We start from the raw sequence: 21,704 nt of genomic DNA, 5'->3' as shown, positions 1-21,704 counted from the left end.
TCAAGATGAGATTAAAGCTCCATCTCGTTGGGATCCTCTACCACTTAAAATATTATTGATACTAGCCCTGCTACCCTCGAAGAGTTTAGATATCCATAGATAGGGGAAGAGTATTGTGTAGTAGTCAAATGGGGTCGGAACATACCATTTTCTTTTCCCTTTTTTGAGTTAAGAAGGGAAATAGTAGAACTGAAAGGAGGGAGAAGGGGAAAGAGAAGATTGGGGAAGGAAATGGCAGAAAAGGAAAAGAAGGGGTAAGGGGGTGTCGTGGGTAGAGTGGATAGGATGGGGTCCCCTCCCAGGGAGCAAGAGACGCCCTCGGCTCACCAGCTCATCAGCTGTCCAACGTTTGGAACAGCGATCTCCAACGATCACCATGAGCTTACTATGTCTCGCGGAGGTATTCTTCCGAAAAGCGAAACTGGGTCCAGTAGAACCATCTGTTCCCATGCTCCTCCGTTTTATCCCTCATTGTGGCAGTCAGGTCTTCCATTCGTTCAATATAATTTACCCTTGCGAACCACTGGGTCACCATTGGAGCAGATTGCTCTTTCCACTGACTTGGGATGCAGGCCCTAGCTGCATTGAGGAGATGTTTAAGTAAGGACTTATGATAACGCTTTCTCGACATAGGAGTTAGATTGAGAAGAACTGCTGCGGGATCATTGGCTAAGGAAATGTCTGTGAACTTGTGGATGAGTCTCAGGACAGGCTGCCAGAATGTTTGTAATTTAGGGCTTTCCCAGAAAATGTGGAGAATGGGGCCACATTTGGTCCACAGCGACAGCAGCGGTCAGATTGACCGGGGAATATTTTGGCCAACACCACCGGTGTACGATACCAGCGTGTGATCAGCTTATATGAGATCTCCTGACATTTACTGCAGAGTGACGACTTTTGGGCGAAAAAGAGTATTCTGTCCTTCTGTGGTTTGGAGAATGTAGTTTGTAAGTCCCTTTTCCATTTAGCTAGGAAGGGTGGATCCGTGGAGGATTGTGCGTCTGTCAGGATTTGGTAGGACCTAGAGAGGGAACCACGAACTGGGCCATCATCCAGGCAAAGTTCCTCGAAGGGGTGGAATTGTCTAGAGAAGAACGAATGGTTAGGTAGTGATCCGAGGAAATGGATTAGCTGTCTAGCTCTCCAGCTATCCAATGCAACAGCTCCTTGCTCTAGCAGTATGGTCCCCATGGGAATCAAGCCCGTGGGTCCAAGAAATAGGGCTGCTCTCAGAAGCCCTTTCGGGGCTTGCCTGGTAAAGGCCTGGTCAGACAGGCCCGGAGGGAATCTAGGATGTCCAATAATTGGGGTCATAGGAGAAGGGAAGTTAGTCAGGTGGGAAAGGTGAAAAAAACTATCCATCTCGGCGAGCGAGGGGCCAATTAACGGGTGAGTAGTCACACAGGGCTCCAATGGCCTCCCCGCCCAAGGCAGACCAGCCAGTGGAACCCGCGCCATCTCCTGCTCTAGCTTGACCCATAGCTTCAGTTCCCCATGCCGGTGTCTTATCACATATGGTCCCCCATCGGATAGTGTCCGCTGTGTACTGCGCATTCCGAAAATTGCCGAGCATGAACGGCGCCTGCGCACTGAGTCCAGGTTCTATCCCCACTATCCAAGTGGACATAGAGTAAGAATATAAAAGAGCCGAGCGCAGCGAGGCAAAGCCCGAAGCGTGGCGAGCGAAGCTCGCCTGCAAGGGACCCTCTAATATTCACAACCCTATGTCCGCTTGGATGGTGGGGCTACCACCTCCACTCACCGCGCAGGCGGCGTTCAGCTTTGGAGATTTTCCGAAGCTTCGTCTGCTCCGTACTGTGCATGCGCAGTACGGCGCGGACACTATATCATGACCGGACAGTATATGGCAGAACACCGGCACCAGTCAACCACCGGTGTCATGTGCGTCGCTGTGTAATATAGAGCAGGGTCCGGGAAGCCAATACCTCCCCGCAATTTCGGTCGCAATAGCATTGCCCTACCAATACGCATATGTTTTCCGCGCCAGAGGAACTTGATAAAGATTGAGCGAACCGCATGAAAAAAAGTCTGGGGTATTTTGATAGGTAAGGCTTGTAGTAGATACAGAAGTCGTGGCATCGTGTTCATCTTCAACACATTACAGCGTCCGAACCATGACAGAGCTAGTGGGTCCCATCTTTTAAGGTCCGCTGTAAGCCCATAGGCTTCTTTTTATGTTGTTGGCTTTGACCTGTTTTTTTTGCTTGTTTCTCAAGGCGACCATCTTGGCGTTTGTCAAGAGGGTTGGGCGTGTCTTGAAGAGAACGCTTACGGCCACATCAACCTGAAAGCACCCGATGTCGTCTGATTTCAGAGGCTAAGCAGCGTCAGGCCTGGTTAGTACCTGGATGGGAGACTCCCTGGGAAGACCAGGTGCCATAGAAGGATCTGGTCTGGTTAGTGACTTTTTTTTTTTTTTAATTCTTTATTTACGGATTGCAGGTAATACAGAGACAAACTGTAAAAGACATAGATCCCTCAGTTTTCCAGGTTAACAAAAATACATAGTTAATACTTTGTGGGGGACCGGGGGAAACCTAACAACTTATGTCAGCAGCAGCCCTAGCCGTGGCTAGGCCACCACATTATCCCACTCTAATGATCTGGCACCCCAGTGTCTACTTATAAACCAGGGCAGTCCCCGGGGCGATCCCCCTCAAGGCCCAAACTGAGGGGCCTCTAACATCGGTCACCTTCATTCTACTGGTCAAAGAGCTCAGCCGGGACCACCCCGAGGGCCGCCAACCCCTGGCTGGGAAATCGAGGGAACAAAACGAAAAGATCCTTGCAATCACCATGTATTTTAATTATACTTGGGAGTTAGGGGGTAGGGAAAGAGGGGGGAGCAAATGGGCAGGAGAAGGGTATGGGGGTAGAAAGAATGAAAGTTATAGGGGGCTAACAGTGCTACGAGGCAGACGGGGGAGAGAGTGAACCAGGGTGGTATACGAGAAGGGAGAGAAAGAAAGAGGACTCCGATGGGTTCCCGCGACCGGACCCTTCCCTCTATACACGTGCCAGAGCCTACAGATAGGATCTGTATGCATCGGAAAACCTGAACAGGCTCCAAGACAACCAACGAGCAGTGTGCTCTTCCTCCCTGTCGCCTAACGCTGATGTGAGCTGTTCCATACGGTAGATGTCGCAAACTCTTGCAAACCAGTGAGACTTCAGTGGAGCGGCCTGCTGTTTCCACATGCTAGGTATACATGCCTTGGCCCCACTCAGAAGATGTTTTAAGAGAGATTTATGGTACTTCTTGCTCGAGAGTGGGGTCAGATTGAGGAAGATCGCAGCTGCGTTGTTCTGGAGATCAATAGCCGTGAGGTCAAAAATGATATTGAGAACCTGTCTCCAGAAATGGGCCAGTTGAGGGCATTCCCAGAAGATATGTAGTAACGTGCCGGCTTGTTCACCGCATCTCCAGCACAAAGGGCTGTGACCGGGAAACATAGCCGCCAGGACAGTGGGGGTCCTGTACCATCGGGTCAAAATTTTATAAGCTATTTCCTGGTATTTACTACATAGGGATGACTTGTGCGCAAAAAGAAGCATGCGGTTCTTCTGGTCTGGCGAGAGCCGAACATGCAGGTCTCGCTCCCATTTTTCCACGAACACCAGGTTACCCTGGGAGAGTTGGTCCAGTAGGATGCGATATGACAGGGAAAGAGACCCTCGGGTCGGTTCCTCTCCTGAGCATACCTCCTCAAACGATGTTAGGGGTCTGCGGAATTTGCCACTGTTTGGCAAAGATTTCAAGAAGTGGGAGAGTTGGGCAAGCTTCCACTGTCCCAGGGCCGTGGTTGCTAACGCCTCGTACATAGTGGAGACCGCTGTCCACGTCCTAGGGCCAAGAAAAGAAGAGGCCCGCACAAGGTCCCGGTCAGGGTCGAGGCGGAAAGACTTTTCCGTCATGCCGGGTTCAAAGCGTGGGTGTCCAATAATAGGAGTCATGGGCGAAGGGAAACTGGGCACGCCCGTCAGGGTAAAATATCTGTCTAGCTCTTGTAACGTTGGCTCAATGAGTGGGTGTGCCCACGTCACTCCCGACCAGCCCGGTCCACTCCAGGGCAAACCCTCAAGTGGAAATGGTACGGATTCACGCTCCAGACGAACCCACAGCTTATCCTTCAGGTGTCTGCACCAGTCAACTACTCTGTTCATGTGCACCGCCGTATATTACCATGCCAGGTCTGGGAGGCCAATCCCTCCCTTGTCTTTTGGTCTGAGCAGTAATGTTCGGCTGAGTCTTGGAGGCCTGCCCTGCCATACGTATCGAATAAAGATGGAGCGCATGGCTTTAAAAAATGATTGGGGGATTTTTATCGGTAAGGCTTGTAATAGATACAAGAGTCTGGGCATTACATTCATTTTGAGCACATTGCATCTCCCAAACCAAGAGGTCGCCAACTTTGACCACCTCTCTAGATCTACGGCAACATTTTTTAGAAGCGGCTGGAAATTCAATTGGAAAATCAGATGTGGGTCCGGGGGAACCAGCGACGGGAGGTTTGCCGAAGCTAGGTACTCGTCAATGGCCGCTGTGCCGGCCTGGAGGGCGTCTCCTGAGTCCCGGGGGTGCAAGTTATAAAGGGCTTCATAGAAAGATCGGAAACACTCCGCTATCTCCCGTGAATCATGAAGCTTGGCACCCGAAGGGGAGGTTATGGTTGGAATGAAGGACGCGTTGCGTTGGGCACGCAGGGAGTTCGCTAGGGACCTACTACACTTGACTCCATATTCATAATACGTCCTGCGGACCCACATGAGTCTGGTTCTAGCCTGAAAGAGAGAGAAATCTCTGATTTGTTCTCTAAGATCTCTCACCTCCACCTCCAGCGCAGCAGTCGGCTGGGATTTGTGTCGTTGTTCACACGCATGCAACTTGGCAATAAGTTTGGAGAGAGCCTCAGTTTTGGCCACTTTGAGTCTATGACCATGTTTAATAAGAATGCCCCTAATGTAGCATTTATGAGCCGCCCATAACATGAGGGGGTTGGAAACAGAATCACGGTTATGATCAAAGTAACTTTCTAATTCCCTAAGCAGGTCTGCGTGGGTCTCAGGGTCCTTCAGGAGAGACTCGTTCAGTCTCCACCAGGACTGACCACGCGACTCCTGTTGTAGCTTCAGCATCAAAGAAATCGGGGCATGGTCAGACAGGGCTATGTGGCCTATCTGAGCGTCTGTGACCGCCGGGATAGCATTGTGGGCGACTAAAAACATATCTATACGTGAGTAAGAACCACGAGCGGTGGAAAAGAACGTATAGTCCCTATCCTGTGGGTGAAGCGTACGCCACACATCGATCAGTCGGTGGGAGTGTAGCAGGTCTCTTATGTGTGAACGCGTTCTCGCAGAAATCGCAAAGGTGCCCGATGATGAGTCTCTGCGGGGGTCCAAGGTGAGGTTAAAGTCCCCCCCAATGATCAAAGTACCCTCTGAGAATGCAGCCAGGGCATCCAAGGATGCTTCTAAGGCCGGCAGCTGGTCCACATTCGGCATGTATAGGTTGGCAAGAGTAAAAGTTTGCGAGTGGAGAGTTCCCTTAATGAAGAGATATCTCCCTTCACTATCGGCTTGGACAGCTAACAGGCGCCACGGCAAGTTTTTAGCAAGAAGAACACACACTCCTCTCGATTTGGAAGTAGGGGACGTGCTGTGGTGGGCCAGGGGGAAGTGCTTACTATAAAGCCGTGGTATTTGGTCTGTCCTGAAATGGGTCTCCTGGAGGAAAACTATTTGGGGCTTCATCCGCCACAATTCTGTTAGGCAGCTGGACCTTTTTTCAGGTACATTCAGCCCTTTCACATTACAGGAAACCAGCTTCAGGGCCATAACGGCAGTGGTACCCGGCCGGCGGTCCCCACCAGAGTCAGTAGTAGATATAGAGTTCAAGCACAGAGGAAGAGGAGGAGAAAAAGGAAAAGCAGTAACGAAGCGGAGAAGGTCCGGAGTTAGTAGGGAGGAGGAGGGTAGGAGGGGTGGGGATAGATCGGGGAATTGCTAAAGCTCCTATCGGAGAGAACCTGCCGGTTAGGGCAGAGGGGCCTAGTGGGGGAAGAGGTAAGGCACTGCAGAGGGAGGAACTCGTCGGTGCAGTACCCCTCCAGCATCCCATGGTCCATGCAGTCGCAATCGGGCGTGCACGGAGATTCTTTGGCATCTTAACTACGACATCAAACGCATTATAGAACATCACTGCAGCAGGTATCGGGCAGTTAACAACAGTAGAACAGTGCATAATTAGACCAACATATTAAACTTTTCAACACAGAGTATAGATAACTTTATACCACCCAGGCACCCACCCCTCCCCCTCCCCCAGAAAAAAAAAAAGGAAAAAAAGGGGGGGGGGAGGAGGAGAGGGGGAGGGAGCAGGAACGCCGCCCAGGGGCACCCGGGGGCACCACCAGGCAGTCCAAAAACACAAAGAGCGCCGAGACTAGGGCACCTGTAGATAAACAGTAACGAGAATGGTGAACAGTACCGCCAATAACTCAGGGCTTCGTCCAGGAAGCGCAGTGTCCAACTCTGTTCTTCCAATGTCCTTCCTCTCCCCTAGCTGGGGCGCTGGGAACAATGGCCCGTGGCATGGTAAACAACACAAAGCTGGATACTCCAGCCGTCTATGTTGGTAGAGAAAAAGAAAACAAAAAAAAAAGGGTATAACACAGGAATAACGGAAAATTACTGTACTCTCTCAGGGTTCACGATCTTGAGGGGCCTGCGATCTCTGTTGTTGGGATCGACGGTGGCGTCTCACTCTCTGTTGCCTGGTTGAGGGGTTGTTCGTCGGGGCCACTGCTCCCTGGGGGACAACAGGAGCCAACCAGTCGGGGACCTGAACCGAGGGCAGGCCCAAAGCCTCCAGAAAGGACGGGACCTCCGAAGGGTGTCGTAGCGCAAGGGGCCTCCCATTTTTGCGCACTATAAGGTGAAACGGATGGCCCCACTTGTATGGAATCCTCCGTTCAGTTAGGTGTTCCAGAAGGGGTCGCAGACAGCGTCTCATCTGGAGGGTCTTGCGGGATACATCTGGCAGAAGGGTGACTTGGGCCCCGTCAAAATCAATGCTGCCTTTGCGCCACGCCGCTTGCAGGACATCCTCCCTAACTGAGTAATTGTGGAGACAGCATAAAACGTCACGTGGCCGGTTCTCTGTGGGGCTCCTGGGGCCCAGGGTCCTGTGGACTCTATCAATGGCTATTACTGTGTCAGCAGCGCGGTCCAGACAGGCGTTAAATATAGCTGTAACTGTGGCTTTGAGGTCTGCCTGGCCAGCGGCTTCGGGCAAGTCTCTGATCCTGATGTTGCGTCTGCGGTTGCGATTCTCAAGGTCATCCACTAGGAGTTGCAACTGTGTGACTCTTTCAGCAAGGGTATCATGTGCGGCTTGCAGGCCAGAAACATCAGTGGTCAGGGAGGTCACATCCGATGCCAGGGTGGTCACCCGCTCGTTCGTAGCCGACACGTCACGTTTGACCCCTGCGATTTCATGTCGCAAGGTCGTTTCAATCCTGGCTGCCATACAGCTAAAGTCTGCTTTAGTGGGAAGGTTTTGGAGTAAAGCTAGGATGGCCTTGTCCCCCAATAATGCCGGTGCTGGTGGCAGCGGTGGGTCCCCCTGTGTGTCTGAGGTAAGAGCAGCCCGGCCATTCGGTCCTGGGATGAGGCTTCCACTGCGGGAGGGTCTCTGGGACAGTTGGGAGTTGTGAGGGAACCAGGGTGGCAGGCCGCTATGGTCCGGGCTGTCAAGCGAGGCCATGGACAGTGAGCGGGGGAGACACGGGGACAAGTCACTAGGCGGGGAGAACGGGGGCATGTCGTGTCCCTGCATAGCAGTCTGCTCACCTTCCCTCTGTACCGCGTGTCCTGGAGCGCCGGAGGCCGCGGGCGCCATCTTGGCTGGATCCGGCGTGGAGGCCGGAGGCTGCAGCGGGACCAAGTACCTGTCCATGGCAGCAGCGGCGGACCCCGCTCGGCTGGCTGTGTTCCGCCGAAGCGCGGGGATGTCGGCGATGCCGAAATATGCGACCAGACTGTGGTAAAGGGGTGTGGAGGGGTCACGGACCGGGAGCTCCGGAAAAGAGCGTCCTCACTCCTTCATGCCTAGGTCACGCCCACCCTGGTTAGTGTCTTGATTGGGAGATCGCCTGGGAATACTGGATGCCGTAGGCTTCTTTTTATGTTGTTGGCTTTGACCTGTTTTTTTTAGCTTGTTTCCCAAGGTGACCATCTTGGCCTTTGTCAAGAGGCTTCAGAGTGCCCAAAGAGAGTGCCTACGGCCAAATCACCTATATAGTATCTTATATATAATAACTAAAAATATTATTTATTATTATAGATATAGATATATAGTATAGTGATTTGGCCGTAGGCACTCTCTTTGGGCACTCTGAAGCCTCTTGACAAAGGCCAAGATGGGTTGAGAGTGCCTGAAGAGATTGCCCATGGCCACATCACTCTGAAAGCACCCAATCTCGTCTGATCTTGGAGGCTAAGAAGAGTCGGGCCTGGTTAGTACCTGAATGGGAGACCACCTGGGAATACCAGTTATTGTAGGCTTCTTTTTATGTTGTTGGCGTTGATTCGTTTTTTTTTTTTTTGCTTGTTTCCCAAGGTGACCATCTTGGCATTTGACAAGAGGGTTGAGAGTGCCCAAAGAGATCACTTACAGCAGCATCACCCTGAAAGAGCCCTATCTCTTCTCTTCTCTGAGGCTAAGAAGGGTTGGGCCTAGTGGGTACCTGGATGGGAGATGGCGTTGGAATACCAGGTGCCGTATTCTTCTTTTTATGTTGTTGAAATTGACCTGTTTTTTTTCGCTTGTGTCTCAAGGTGACTATCTTGGCATTTGTCAAGAGGGTTGAGAATGCCCAAAGAGATTGCCTATGGGCACATAACCCTGAAAGCGCCCGATCTCCTCTGATCTCAGAAGGTAAACAGGGTTGGGCCTTGCTAGTACCTGGATTGGAGACCACCTGGGAATACTAGGTGCTGTAGGCTTCCTTTTATGTTGTTGGCCTTGACCTGTTTTTTTTTCCACTTGTTTCCCAAGGTGACCATCTTGGCTTTTGTCAAGAGGGTTGAAAGTGCCTGAAGAGATTGCCTACGGGCACATCACCCTGAAAGCACCCGATCTCGTTTGATGTTGGAGCCTAAGAAGAGTCGGGCCTTGTTAGTACCTGGATGGGAAACCGCCTGGGAATACCAGGTGTCGTAGACTTCTTTTTATGTTGTTGGCGTTGACCTGTTTTTTTTTCGCTTGTTTCCCAAAGTGACCATCTTGGTGTTTGTCAAGAGGGTTGAGAGTGCCTGAAGAGTTTGCCTATGGCCACATCACTCTGAAAGCACCCAATCTCGTCTGATCTTGGAGGCTAAGAAGAGTCGGGCCTGGTTAGTACCTGGATGGGAGACCACCAGGGAATACCAGTTATTGTAGGCTTCTTTTTATGTTGTTGGCGTTGATTCGTTTTTTTTTTTTTGCTTGTTTCCCAAGGTGACCATCTTGGCATTTGTCAAGAGGGTTGAGAGTGCCCAAAGAGATCGCTTACAGCAGCATCACCCTGAAAGAGCCCTATCTCTTCTCTTCTCTGAGGCTAAGAAGGGTTGGGCCTAGTTAGTACCTGGATGGGAGATGGCGTTGGAATACCAGGTGCCGTATTCTTCTTTTTATGTTGTTGACATTGACCTGTTTTTTATCGCTTGTATCTCAAGGTGACTATCTTGGCATTTGTCAAGAGGGTTGAGAATGCCCAAAGAGATTGCCTATGGGCACATAACCCTGAAAGCACCCGATCTCCTCTGATCTCAGAAGCTAAACAGGGTTGGGCCTTGCTAGTACCTGGATTGGAGACCACCTGGGAATACTAGGTGCTGTAGGCTTCTTTTTATGTTGTTGGCCTTGACCTGTTTTTTTTTTCACTTGTTTCCCAAGGTGACCATCTTGGCGTATGTCAAGAGGGTTGAGAGTGCCCGAAGAGATTACCTATGGCCCCATCACCCTGAAAGCACACAATCTCGTCTGATCTCGGATGCTAAACAGTACGCTAAACAGTACCTGGATGGGAGACTGCCTGGGAATACCAGGTGCCATAGGCTTCTTTTTTTTTTTTTTATTTAGTAGTATGCAACATACAATGCAAAGGCAACTTCACAGAATGTGTGATACAAATAGTTACAAACAAACGATCATATTGCATGGATATCAGAGCCAATGGTAAGAAGTCAGAGGAGAATAGCATGTGTACAGCTTTGCGGTCATATCAAGATGAGATTAAAGCTCCATCTCGTTGGGATCCTCTACCACTTAAAATATTATTGATACTAGCCCTGCTATCCTCGAAGAGTTTAGATATCCATAGATAGGGGAAGAGTATTGTGTAGTAGTCAAATGGGGTCGGAACATACCATTTTCTTTTCCCTTTTTTGAGTTAAGAAGGGAAATAGTAGAACTGAAAGGAGGGAGAAGGGGAAAGAGAAGATTGGGGAAGGAAATGGCAGAAAAGGAAAAGAAGGGGTAAGGGGGTGTCGTGGGTAGAGTGGATAGGATGGGGTCCCCTCCCAGGGAGCAAGAGACACCCTCGGCTCACCAGCTCATCAGCTGTCCAACGTTTGGAACAGCGATCTCCAACGATCACCATGAGCTTACTATGTCTCGCGGAGGTATTCTTCCGAAAAGCGAAAACTGGGTCCAGTAGAACCATCTGTTCCCATGCTCCTCCGTTTTATCCCTCATTGTGGCAGTCAGGTCTTCCATTCGTTCAATATCATTTACCCTTGCGAACCACTGGGTCACCATTGGAGCAGATTGCTCTTTCCACTGACTTGGGATACAGGCCCTAGCTGCATTGAGGAGATGTTTAAGTAAGGACTTATGATAACGCTTTCTCGACATAGGAGTTAGATTGAGAAGAACTGCTGTGGGATCATTGGCTAAGGAAATGTCTGTGAACTTGTGGATGAGTCTCAGGACAGGCTGCCAGAATGTTTGTAATTTAGGGCATTCCCAGAAAATGTGGAGAATGGTGCCAGCCTGTTGCCCACAGCGACAGCAGCGGTCAGATTGACCGGGGAATATTTTGGCCAACACCACCGGTGTACGATACCAGCGTGTGATCAGCTTATATGAGATCTCCTGATATTTACTGCAGAGTGACGACTTATAGGCGAAAAAGAGTATTCTGTCCTTCTGTGGTTTGGAGAATGTAGTTTGTAAGTCCCTTTTCCATTTAGCTAGGAAGGGTGGATCCGTGGAGGATTGTGCGTCTGTCAGGATTTGGTAGGACCTAGAGAGGAAACCACGAACTGGGCCATCATCCAGGCAAAGTTCCTCGAAGGGGTGGAATTGTCTAGAGAAGAACGAATGGTTAGGTAGTGATCCGAGGAAATGGATTAGCTGTCTAGCTCTCCAGCTATCCAATGCAACAGGTACTTGCTCTAGCAGTATGGTCCCCATGGGAATCAAGCCCGTGGGTCCAAGAAATAGGGCTGCTCTCAGAAGCCCTTTCGGGGGGCTTGCCTGGTAAAGGCCTGGTCAGACAGGCCCGGAGGGAATCTAGGATGTCCAATAATTGGGGTCATAGGAGAAGGAAAGTTAGTCAGGTGGGAAAGGTGAAAAAAACTATCCATCTCGGCGAGCGAGGGGCCAATTAACGGGTGAGTAGTCACACAGGGCTCCAATGGCCTCCCCGCCCAAGGCAGACCAGTCAGTGGAACCCGCACCATCTCCTGCTCTCGGATAGTGTCCGCTGTGTGCTGCGCATGCGCAGTACACAGCAACACAGATTCCGAAAATTGCCGAGCGTGAACGGCGCCTGCGCACTGAGTCCAGGTTCTATCCCCACTATCCAAGTGGACATAGAGTAAGAATATAAAAGAGCCGAGCGCAGTGAGGCCGAGCCCGAAGCGTGGCGAGCGAAGCTCGCCTGCGAGGGGCCCTCTAATATTCACAACCCTATGTCCGCTTGGATGGTGGGGCTACCGTTCGGCTTCGGAGATTTTCCGAAGCTTCGTCTGCTCCGTACTGGGCATGCGCAGTACGGCGCAGACACTATATCATGGCCGGACAGTATATGGCAGAACACCAGCACCAGTCAACCACCGGTGTCATGTGCGTCGCTGTGTAATATAGAGCAGGGTCCGGGAAGCCAATACCTCCCCGCAATTTCGGTCGCAACAGCATTGCCCTACCAATACGCATATGTTTTCCGCGCCAGAGGAACTTGATAAAGATTGAGCGAACCGCATGAAAGAAAGTCTGGGGTATTTTGATAGGTAAGGCTTGTAGTAGATACAGATGTCGTGGCATTGCGTTCATATTACAGCGTCCGAACCATGACAGAGCTAGTGGGTCCCATCTCTTAGGGTCCGCTGTAAGCCCATAGGCTTCTTTTTATGTTGTTGGCTTTGACCTGTTTTTTTTGCTTGTTTCTCAAGGCGACCATCTTGGCGTTTGTCAAGAGGGTTGGGCGTGTCTTGAAGAGAATGCTTACGGCCACATCAACCTGAAAGCACCCGATCTTGTCTGATTTCAGAGGCTAAGCAGCGTCAGGCCTGGTTTGTACCTGGATGGGAGACTGCCTGGGAAGACCAGGTGCCATAGAAGGATCTGGTCTGGTTAGTGTCTTGATTGGGAGATCGCCTGGGAATACTGGATGCCGTAGGCTTCTTTTTATGTTGTTGGCTTTGACCTGTTTTTTTTAACTTGTTTCCCAAGGTTACCATCTTGGCCTTTGTCAAGAGGCTTCAGAGTGCCCAAAGAGAGTGCCTACGGCCAAATCACCCTGAAAGAGTCCAATCTCATCTGATCTCTGAGGCTAAGCAGCAATGGGCCTGGTTAGTACCTGGATGGGAGACAGCTTGGGAATACCAGGTGCCGTAGGCTTCTCATTATGTTGTCGGCGTTGACCTGTTTTATTTTCCCTTGTTTCCCAAGGTGACCATCTTGGCATGTGTCCAGAGGGTTGAGAGTGCACAAAGAAATTGCCTACGAGCACAACACCCTGAAAGCGCCCAATCTCGTTTGGTCTCAGAGGCTAAGCAGGGTTGGGCCTGGTTTGTACCTGGATGGGAGACCGCCTGGGTTTTCCAGATGCCGCAGGCTTATTTTTATGTTGTTGGTGTTGACCTGTTTTTTTCGCTTGTTTCCCAAAGTGATCATCTTGGCATTTGTCAAGAGGGTTGAGAGTGCCTAAAGAGATCGCTTACAGCCGCATCACCCTGAAAGCACCCTATCTCTTCTGATCTCAGAGGCTAAGAAGGGTTGGGCCTAGTTAGTACTTGAATGGGAGACGGCCTTGGAATACTAGGTGCCGTAGTCTTCTTTCAATGTTGTTGGCGTTGACCTGTTTTTTTTCGCTTGTTTCCCAGGGTGACTATCTTGGCATTTTTCAAGAGGGATGAGAGTGCCCAAAGAGATTGCCTATGGGCACATCACCCTGAAAGCGCCCAATCTCCGCTGATCTCAGAGGCTAGAAAGGGTCGCGCCTTGTTAATACCTGGATGGGAGACCGTCTGGAAATACTAGGTGCGGTAGGCTTCTTTTTATGTTGTTGGCGTTGACTTGTTTTTTTTTGTTTGTTTCCCAAGGTGACCATCTTGGCGTTTGTCAAGAGGGTTGAGCGTGCCTGAAAAAATCTACTATGGCTGCATCACCCTGAAAGAGCCAAATCTCATTTGATCTCAGAGGCTAAGCAGGGTTGGGACTTGGTTAGTACCTGGATGGGAGAACGCCTGGGATTTTTCGATGCCATAGGCTTTTTTTAAGTTGTTGGCATTGACTTATTTTTTTTTGTTTTGTTTTATTCTTTTATTAAGTATAAGTAGAACAACATAAATATAACAGTCAACCATACAGCATGACCCAGGGTCACAATTACATGGTAACAAAAAATAGGCAGCCAGATAACTCAGGTTCTCAGAGGGGAGTCCTAGAGTTTCATGCAGAAAAGAGAGAAACCCCACCTCGGACATGTAGTACAGTATAACTAATGCAGCCCTGTTCGGACAAATGTAATCATGGAGAGCAACTGGGACCACAGCGAGCCAGCTTATCATGACCTATGTGAACCAGAGTAAAATATGAGCCGGTCGTGTCCAGAACCCTGGGGCTCTTCTGGGTCCCAAAGGCTAGTAAGGAGACAAGGCATAGTCAAAAGGGAGGACGGGGGAAGAAGAGAGTGCAAAGACGGAGAGAGAGGAGGGGGGGGTGGCGGCGGGGAAAAATAGAAAAATAAAGACAAAAAGGGAGGGGGGGGATGCCACCCAGGGCAGACATGGCCTACGTAGGTAAACGTTAGATGTTCAGTCTTTTTCTGGGACAGGGGCGCTGCTCACCTCCCGAATGTAGTCTCAAGTACCAGAAAAATACCTCCAGGGCCTCCATGTAACACTAAATGCCTCTTCAGTGTTGTGAAGGGTGGGGGTCAATTCTTCCATCCGGAGAATATGATTGACTTTGGAATACCACAGCACCTTGGATGGGGGGCTGAGGCTGCCTCCACAGTGTGGGAATGCAGGCCCGGGCGGCATTCAGTAGTTGCATCGGGAGTGTTTTTTTGTATTTTCGAACAGGCTGTTCGGTCAAGTGTAGAAGGCAGGCTGCTGGGTTGTCTGCGATATCTACATTTCTGAGAGTTTTTATCGTCTCGGTCACCTCCACCCAAAAGTTCCTCAAGGCCGGGCATGCCCAGAAAATGTGTCCCATGGTCCCCGTATCTGAATTGCACCTCCAACAAACATCCGGGATCGATCTATTCATTTTATTCAGAAGGTATGGGACTCTATACCAGCGTGAGACTATCTTGTATCCTGATTCTTGATATTGGTTTGCGATGGAATCTTTATGTACTAATGTCAGGATCTTTCCTATCTATTGTGGGGTAAATGTGATGCCAAAGTCCCTCTCCCATTTGTGGATAAATGGTGGGGGTCGACTCCTCCTCCTGACTACTTAATAGGTTGTACAGGAGGGAGAGGGTGTGTCACACAGGTTCCTTTTTGTGACAGATGGATTCATAGGGCGTCAGGTCTCTAGGAGTGTAGGGGGCCCTTTGTATGGCCAGAAGAAAGTGATGAAGTTGATAAGCACTAAACAAGTCAAGCAGAGGGTCAGAAAGCTTGGCGACAGATTGCGTGGTCGGGAGCCCTCCCGAGGGCCACACCTCTCCCAGACGCTGTTTCCCCACCACTGTCAACTGTTGCAGTTTCTTGTTGGTAAATCCCGGTGGGAAGTCTGGATTACCTATAACCGGAGTCATTGGTGACGGCAGGGGAGCAATGTGTGTGCAGCGTAACAACCTCCGCACAACAGCCAACGTAGCTCCCACTACGGGGTGACCTCTGAGGTCTTTTGGTAGGGAGGACAGGAGCCACGGGGAGGTCAATAGGGGAATGGATCCATCCTCAATCTCCATCTCCACCCACTGCTTGTGTTGGCCATTACAATGCCAATCAACGACTCTCGCTAGCAGAGTCACTCTGTAGTATTGTCTCAGATCTGGGAGACCCAGACCCCCCTTGTCCTTTGGTCTGGCAAGCAATTGCAAACGGGCTCTGGGCGGTTTGCGCGGCCAAATAAAGTCCCGGAGCAGCACCTGCAGTTGTCTGAAAAAAATTGGGGGTAACCGGATCGGTAATGTCTGGAACAAGTATAAAATCCGCGGGAGGGCCGTCATTTTGAATGCATTACAGCGCCTGAACCAGGTCAGTGTTAAAGCATGCCAGTTTCCCAAATCAGATTTCAGTCTTTTCAGGAGAGGGACAAAATTAAGCGGGTACAATTGCGCCAAATCCGCTGCGATGTCAACGCCCAGGTAACGTATAGATTTTTCAGCTCAGTAGAATGGAAAAGCGGAGCGTAGCCTCTTGGCCTCACCATCCGGGACCGATATATTCAATACAGACAAAGGTGCAATTGATTTTATAGTTTGATAGGCTGCCGTATCGCTGGAGAGTCGCGAGTATATTGGGAAGCGATATGTGTGGATTGAAGACGAAAGAAATTAGATCGTCAGCGTACGCCGCAATTTTGTGGTGTGCCGAGGGTTTGGATATGCCAGTAATATTCGGGTCATTCCGAACGTGACACATAAGTGGTTCCAGTGTCAGAATAAAAATTAGGGGAGACAGAGGGCACCCCTGCCTCGTCCCATTAGTGATGGGGAAAGAGTCCGAGCACTCTGAAAGCACCCAATCTCGTCTGATCTTGGAGGCTAAGAAGAATCAGGCCTGGTTAGTACCTGGATGGGAGACCACCTGGGAATACCAGTTATTGTAGGCTTCTTTTTATGTTGTTGGCCTTGATTCGTTTTTGTTTTTTTTCGCTTGTTTCCCAAGGTGACCATCTGGGCATTTGTCAAGAGGGTTGAGAGTGCCCAAAGAGTTCGCTTACAGCAGCATCACCCTGAAAGAGCCCTATCTCTTCTCATCTCTGAGGCTAAGAAGGGTTGGGCCTAGTTAGTCCCTGGATGGGAGATGGCTTTGGAATACCAGGTGCCGTAGTCTTCTTTTTATGTTGTTGACATTGACCTGTTTTTTTTTTCGCTTGTTTCCCAAGGTGACTATCTTGGCATTTGTCAAGAGGGTTGAGAGTGCCCAAAGAGATTGCCTATGGGCACATAAGCCTGAAAGCGCCCGATCTCCTCTGATCTCAGAGGCTAAACAGGGTCGGGCCTTGCTAGTACCTGGATTGGAGACCAACTGGGAATACTAGGTGCTGGAGGCTTATTTTTATGTTGTTGGCGTTGACTTGTTTTTTTTTTTTTTGTTTACCAAGGTGACCATCTTGGTGTTTGTCAAGAGGGTTGAGAGTGCTTGAAGAGCTCGCCTATGGCCACATAACCCTGAAAGCACCAGATCTCGTCTGATCTCAGAGACTAAGCAGGGTCGGGCCTTGTTAATACCTGGATGGGAGACCACCTGGGAATACTAGGTGCTGTAGACTTCTTCTCATGTTGTTGGCGTTGACTTGATTTTTTTGTTTGTTTCCCAAGGTGACCATATTGGCGTTAGTCAAGGTTGAGAGTGCCTGAAGAAATCTCCTACGGCCACACCACCCTGAAAGAGCTCAATCTCATCTGATCTCAGAGGCTAAGCAGGGTTGGGACCAGTTTAGTACCTGGATGGGAGACCGCCTGGGATTTCCAGATGCCGTAGGCTTCTTTTTATGTTGTGGCCATTGACCTATTTTTTTCTGCTTGTTTCCAAGGTGACCATCTTGGTGTTTGTCAAGAGAGTTGAGAGTGCCTGAAGATATTGGCTACGGCCACATCACCCTGAATCTGTTCCATCTTGTCTGATATTGGAGGCTAAGCAGGGTCGGGCCTGGTTAATGCCTGGATGGGAGACCGCCTGGGAATACCAGGTGTCGTAGGCTTCTTTTTTTTTTCAAATATAATTTTTTCTCCAAATAGGGGAAGACGGTCCCCCGAGTACATAATGCAACAGAGAAATACAGAGCAAAAAGCAGCTGAACAATACTTGATACAGGTATATTCGCAACTGTGAGTCTGCCTTCCATCAATCACAATGATTCGAGGCACGGATAAAGTACTGTACCAAGATCCAGGGTCACACAAACCCCAGGTCCCTCCGGCATAATCCATCCAGAGGGGGGTGTGGGGCCGTCATTCCCAATTTTCCACTCTTTCCAAAAGAGAGAGGGGGTGGAGGGGGTGAGAGATAGGGGAGGAAGGCAGAAAAGAGAAGGGTTGAAAGATCAGAAAAGGAGAAGGGGGGACGAGACACGATGGCAGCCACTGTCCAAGGGGCCAGTCAAGGAAAGCTCAGAGCACTAAGGCGATAGCAGGCGACATCCTTCCAGCGAGAATATAAAGGTATTCCAGATGTCTCAGGTTTGTTTAAAAAATTCTTGTTTACCTTGTGATGTGAGGATCAAGTCCTCCATTTTTTTTAATGTCCTCTATTTTCCTAAGCCAGTGAGTAATGAAAGGGGGGGAACATTTTTTCCAATAGAGAGGGATGCAGGATTTCGCCGCATTTATCACATGCCGTAAAATAGATTTTTTTGTACTTCTTAATGGGAATCTGTGAATGGTGCAAGAGAAAGAATGCAGCCTCTTCCTGGATGGAGAAGTCTGTGAATTTTTGTGTCATGCATCGGATCTCTGTGCAGAAGTCCACCAAACTGAGGCAGGACCAAAAAATGTGCAGCAACGTGCCCTCTTCTTCTCCACACCTCCAGCATATGTTCGAGGAAGAGGGGAAACATTTCTGCAGCTTTGATGGTGTCAAATACCACCTGGTGAGAAGTTTAAAATTCGTCTCCTGTATCTTCGTGCACAGCGACATTTTGAGAGCCAAAGTGATAATGCGTTGTCTCTGTGCTGGGGAAAATTAGCAATTAAGGTCCTTTTCCCAGTTGGCCAGACAGGTTAAGTGTGGGTAATCTGTTTGAGAGAGAATGTGGGCCAAAGGGCCTTCGCTCCTGCATAGAGTCTCAAACTCCGTCTGAGGGCGGGCGAACGTTTGAGGATTGGGGATGGAATGGAGAAAATGATGTCGTTGCGCCGCTCTCCAAAAAGGCAGTTGGAAAAGCCCTGTCGGATCTGTTAGGGTTGAGAAAGAAGGCCATTTTCCATCAATGATGAATTTAGACGCATTGACTAGGTTGGAATTTCTAAGTGGGTCCGCAGTTCAAAGGTTGGATGGCCACGTATAGGGAATAGGGGGGAAGTCAAAGACGTGAGTGTGTTTTGGGTAGCGATCAGGTGACTGACTTTCAACTAAGCCCCTATAGTGAGATGTGACATAAATTCTGTGGGTAAATACTTATAGCACCACATGGCGCTTCTTAGCGGAATTCGGGAGTGAGCTTAGAAAGTTTGTTTCGATTCCAGTCCAATACACGCCCCAGATGGGAGGCCAGGTAGTAGCGTCGCAAGTTAGGGAGAACCAACCCTCCCTGTTGTTTAGACAATGTCAGCTGTGACCGCTTAAGTCTGGGATTTTTGTGGGCCCAGTTAAATTGAGTGAGCAAGGATTGAGCTTGCTTAAAAAACAGGACTGGAATCTGGATCGGGAGAGCTTGGAAAAGATAAGTAAATTTAGGGAGTATGTTCATTTTAATGAGATTGCATCTGCTGAACCAGGAATGGAGGCCAGAATGCCACCCGTGAAGCAAACTGCGGATCTTAGTGACAAGGGGTGGGGGGAAGTTCAACATAAACGTACGTGCGATGTCCGGTGGAATGTAAGTACGTGAGTATATCTTACTTATCCATGCCAGCATCCGTTCACTCAGACCTATATGGCGAAGGACCGAGAACATTAATGTCCATTTGACCCGATCAAAAGCCTTCTCGGCATCAGTACTCATGAAAAGACAAGGGGTCCCAGATGACTTTGCTTTATGGATCAGGGTAAGCACCTTAGTGGTGTTGTCCCTATCTTCCCTGGTGGGAATAAAACCTAACTGGTCAATATGTATAAGGGACTACAAGTGATGTGCCAATCACGTGGCGAGGAGTTAGAGAATAGTTTTAGGACCGAATTTTGGAGGGAAATGGGTCTGTAGCTCCCACATAGGCCCGGGTCTTTGCCCTCCTTAGGTATCAACGAGATGTGGGCTCTAAGGGTATCCTCAGGAAAATCCCCATTCGAGCTCAGAGTATTAAATAAATTCACCAAGCGCGGGCCGAGAATAGGGAGGAAGGTCTTAAAGTATTGTGCGGTATATCCGTCAGGGCCCGGAGCCTTACCCACCTTCGGAGGTCCCACGGCCGTCTGGACTTCTTCCAGTGTGATCGGGTCCTCCAAGTACTCCCGTGATTCCGATGAGAGGGTTGGTAGACCAGAACCGGTTACATATCTGTCTATATTGTCCTGTCCAGACCCTGAATCGGGCAGGTTGTAGAGATCAGAGTAACATTTTTCAAAGACTTCGACTATTTGGGTTGGGGTAGAGGCCCTCTGGCCATTCTCATCTATCAACTGTGGTATGTAAGAGCCAGATTTCAACTCCTTTACCGACCTGGCTAAGATTTTTCTGCATTTGTACAGTACAGTACAGGAAGGGTATACTAAAACAGCACAATTATGCTATAGCGCTTACCAGATGTACACTGGGTTTAACGCGCTGTCCTACTTGGGTAATTGGGTAGACAGGTTGGAGAGGGAGCCCCCGAATCCTAGTCCCCCCAGTCCCGGCAGTGGTAAATGTCACGTCTGATACCGGTATGCAAATAAAAGACAATCAGTAACATCAAAGAAACAAAAAACAATAGTATAACCAAAACAGAGGTAGAGCATATAACTGTTAGCACTGAGGGGTCTCCTCGGCTCGCCCTAAACGTAGGCATGCACGAGGGAGTCCGTCACAACAGAAAAGGCATCACAGAATGGGATCCACCACACCCCGTCCCATACCCCTAAAGTACATGCAGTCCCCGAACAAATGCATTTCTCCCTTTGGCAGATTGTCCTCTCCTTACCCCCTCTCCCCCGTCCACGCCCCGGGGGGAAAAGGGGCAGGGAAGGGGGGAAAGGGGGAGTGGAAGGGGGGAAATGGGGAGTGGAAGGGGGAAAGGGGGAGGGAAAGGAGGGAAGGGAAGGATGGGAAGGGGGGGAAGGGAGGAGGGAAACAGGGGAGAGGGGACAAACATGCAGAAATGTCAAGTCCTTTAGCGCACTCCCACCAGCAAACACCCGGACCCCATAAATTTCAACTCCTCCCCTCCATGGTCACCACATCAAGATGAAAGAGAAGCAGCCCTGGTCGGTGCATGGAAAATCCAGCAGGCAAGGGGCTGGGGCCACCATCCCTCCATCCAATGGGAGACTTCACCCGAGCAGCAGTCCTGGGGCCCGCCAATTAGTGTCTCTCCTGCATCGCCATCGGGGGCTGTGTAGAGCATCCAGAGGGAGGCTGGGACTGCCCAAACAGTAAGGGGTAAATCCTCCAGGGGGGTCCAGAGTCACCCTGGAGGGAAGCAGTGTCTCGTACCAATAGGCTCAATAAATAAGTCATCCAGGGTCCCCGAAAGCTGCAGAAGGCAATGTCGGCAAAGAGTAGGTGGGAGCTAGAGGGGGGGACAAGGGGCGCATCCAGGGGGAGGGGACACATATGCGGGAATGTCAAGCCCTTCCAGTACAGCGCATTAGGTATCACTCAGACCCCCCAAAGTGCAAATCCCCCATCTAAGGTCAAGACTCCAGAAGGGAAGATGAGCCGCCCTGGTCTGTATATGAAAGAACCTGCTGCCAAGGGGTTGGGGCCATCATCCCTTCCTCCAATGGGAGATGCCACCGGCATGACAGCCCCGTGTCCTGTCAAGTGGTGCCCCTCTGACAATGTCGTTGTGGTATATGTGGAGCATCCAGGGAGAGGCAGGGACTACCCAAACAGTGAGGGAGTAAAGCCTCCAAGGGGGACCGGTGTCAGACAGGAGGATAGCGGTGTCTTGTACAAGTTGGTTAATTAGACAAGTCATCCAGTGTGTTTCTGTGAGCAGCGGAAAGAAAGGTCGGTAAGGATTATGAATGGGTGGGGGCCAGGGAGTGCATAAAACTGCCACCAGATGACCGGGGCAGAGAAGGCAAGGGGATGAAAGTCAGATCTGGTAGGTGGGGGCGGGGGTGAGGAGTGTCCCTCATATTACTCGCGTTGGCCATACCTTGAAGCTGAGCGCTCTGCATACCCAGGACGTTCTTCTGTATAA

At 50.1% G+C, this 21,704-nt stretch overlaps 7 pseudogenes; all 7 read left to right on the top strand.

Annotated features, from left to right (window-relative positions):
- The first annotated feature begins 8,470 nt into the window (after positions 1-8,470).
- Positions 8,471-8,589, top strand: LOC143937447 (5S ribosomal RNA; annotated as a pseudogene).
- Positions 8,590-8,911: 322 nt separating this feature from the next.
- On the top strand, positions 8,912-9,030 carry LOC143936669 (5S ribosomal RNA; annotated as a pseudogene).
- A 320-nt stretch (positions 9,031-9,350) lies between these two features.
- Positions 9,351-9,469, top strand: LOC143937251 (5S ribosomal RNA; annotated as a pseudogene).
- Positions 9,470-9,790: 321 nt separating this feature from the next.
- LOC143937742 (5S ribosomal RNA) lies at positions 9,791-9,909 on the top strand (annotated as a pseudogene).
- Positions 9,910-12,791: 2,882 nt separating this feature from the next.
- LOC143937035 (5S ribosomal RNA) lies at positions 12,792-12,910 on the top strand (annotated as a pseudogene).
- A 3,940-nt stretch (positions 12,911-16,850) lies between these two features.
- LOC143936324 (5S ribosomal RNA) lies at positions 16,851-16,969 on the top strand (annotated as a pseudogene).
- Positions 16,970-17,064: 95 nt separating this feature from the next.
- Positions 17,065-17,184, top strand: LOC143936792 (5S ribosomal RNA; annotated as a pseudogene).
- The last annotated feature ends 4,520 nt before the right edge of the window (positions 17,185-21,704 follow it).

This window comes from Lithobates pipiens, unplaced genomic scaffold (assembly GCF_037356315.1).
Source record: "Lithobates pipiens isolate NorthernLeopardFrog02 unplaced genomic scaffold, aLitPip1_a1.2 Scaffold_28, whole genome shotgun sequence".
Classification (NCBI taxonomy): domain Eukaryota; kingdom Metazoa; phylum Chordata; class Amphibia; order Anura; family Ranidae; genus Lithobates; species Lithobates pipiens.
The sequence above is the reverse complement of the archived record's forward strand: the minus strand, read 5'-3'. Positions and strand labels throughout refer to the sequence as shown.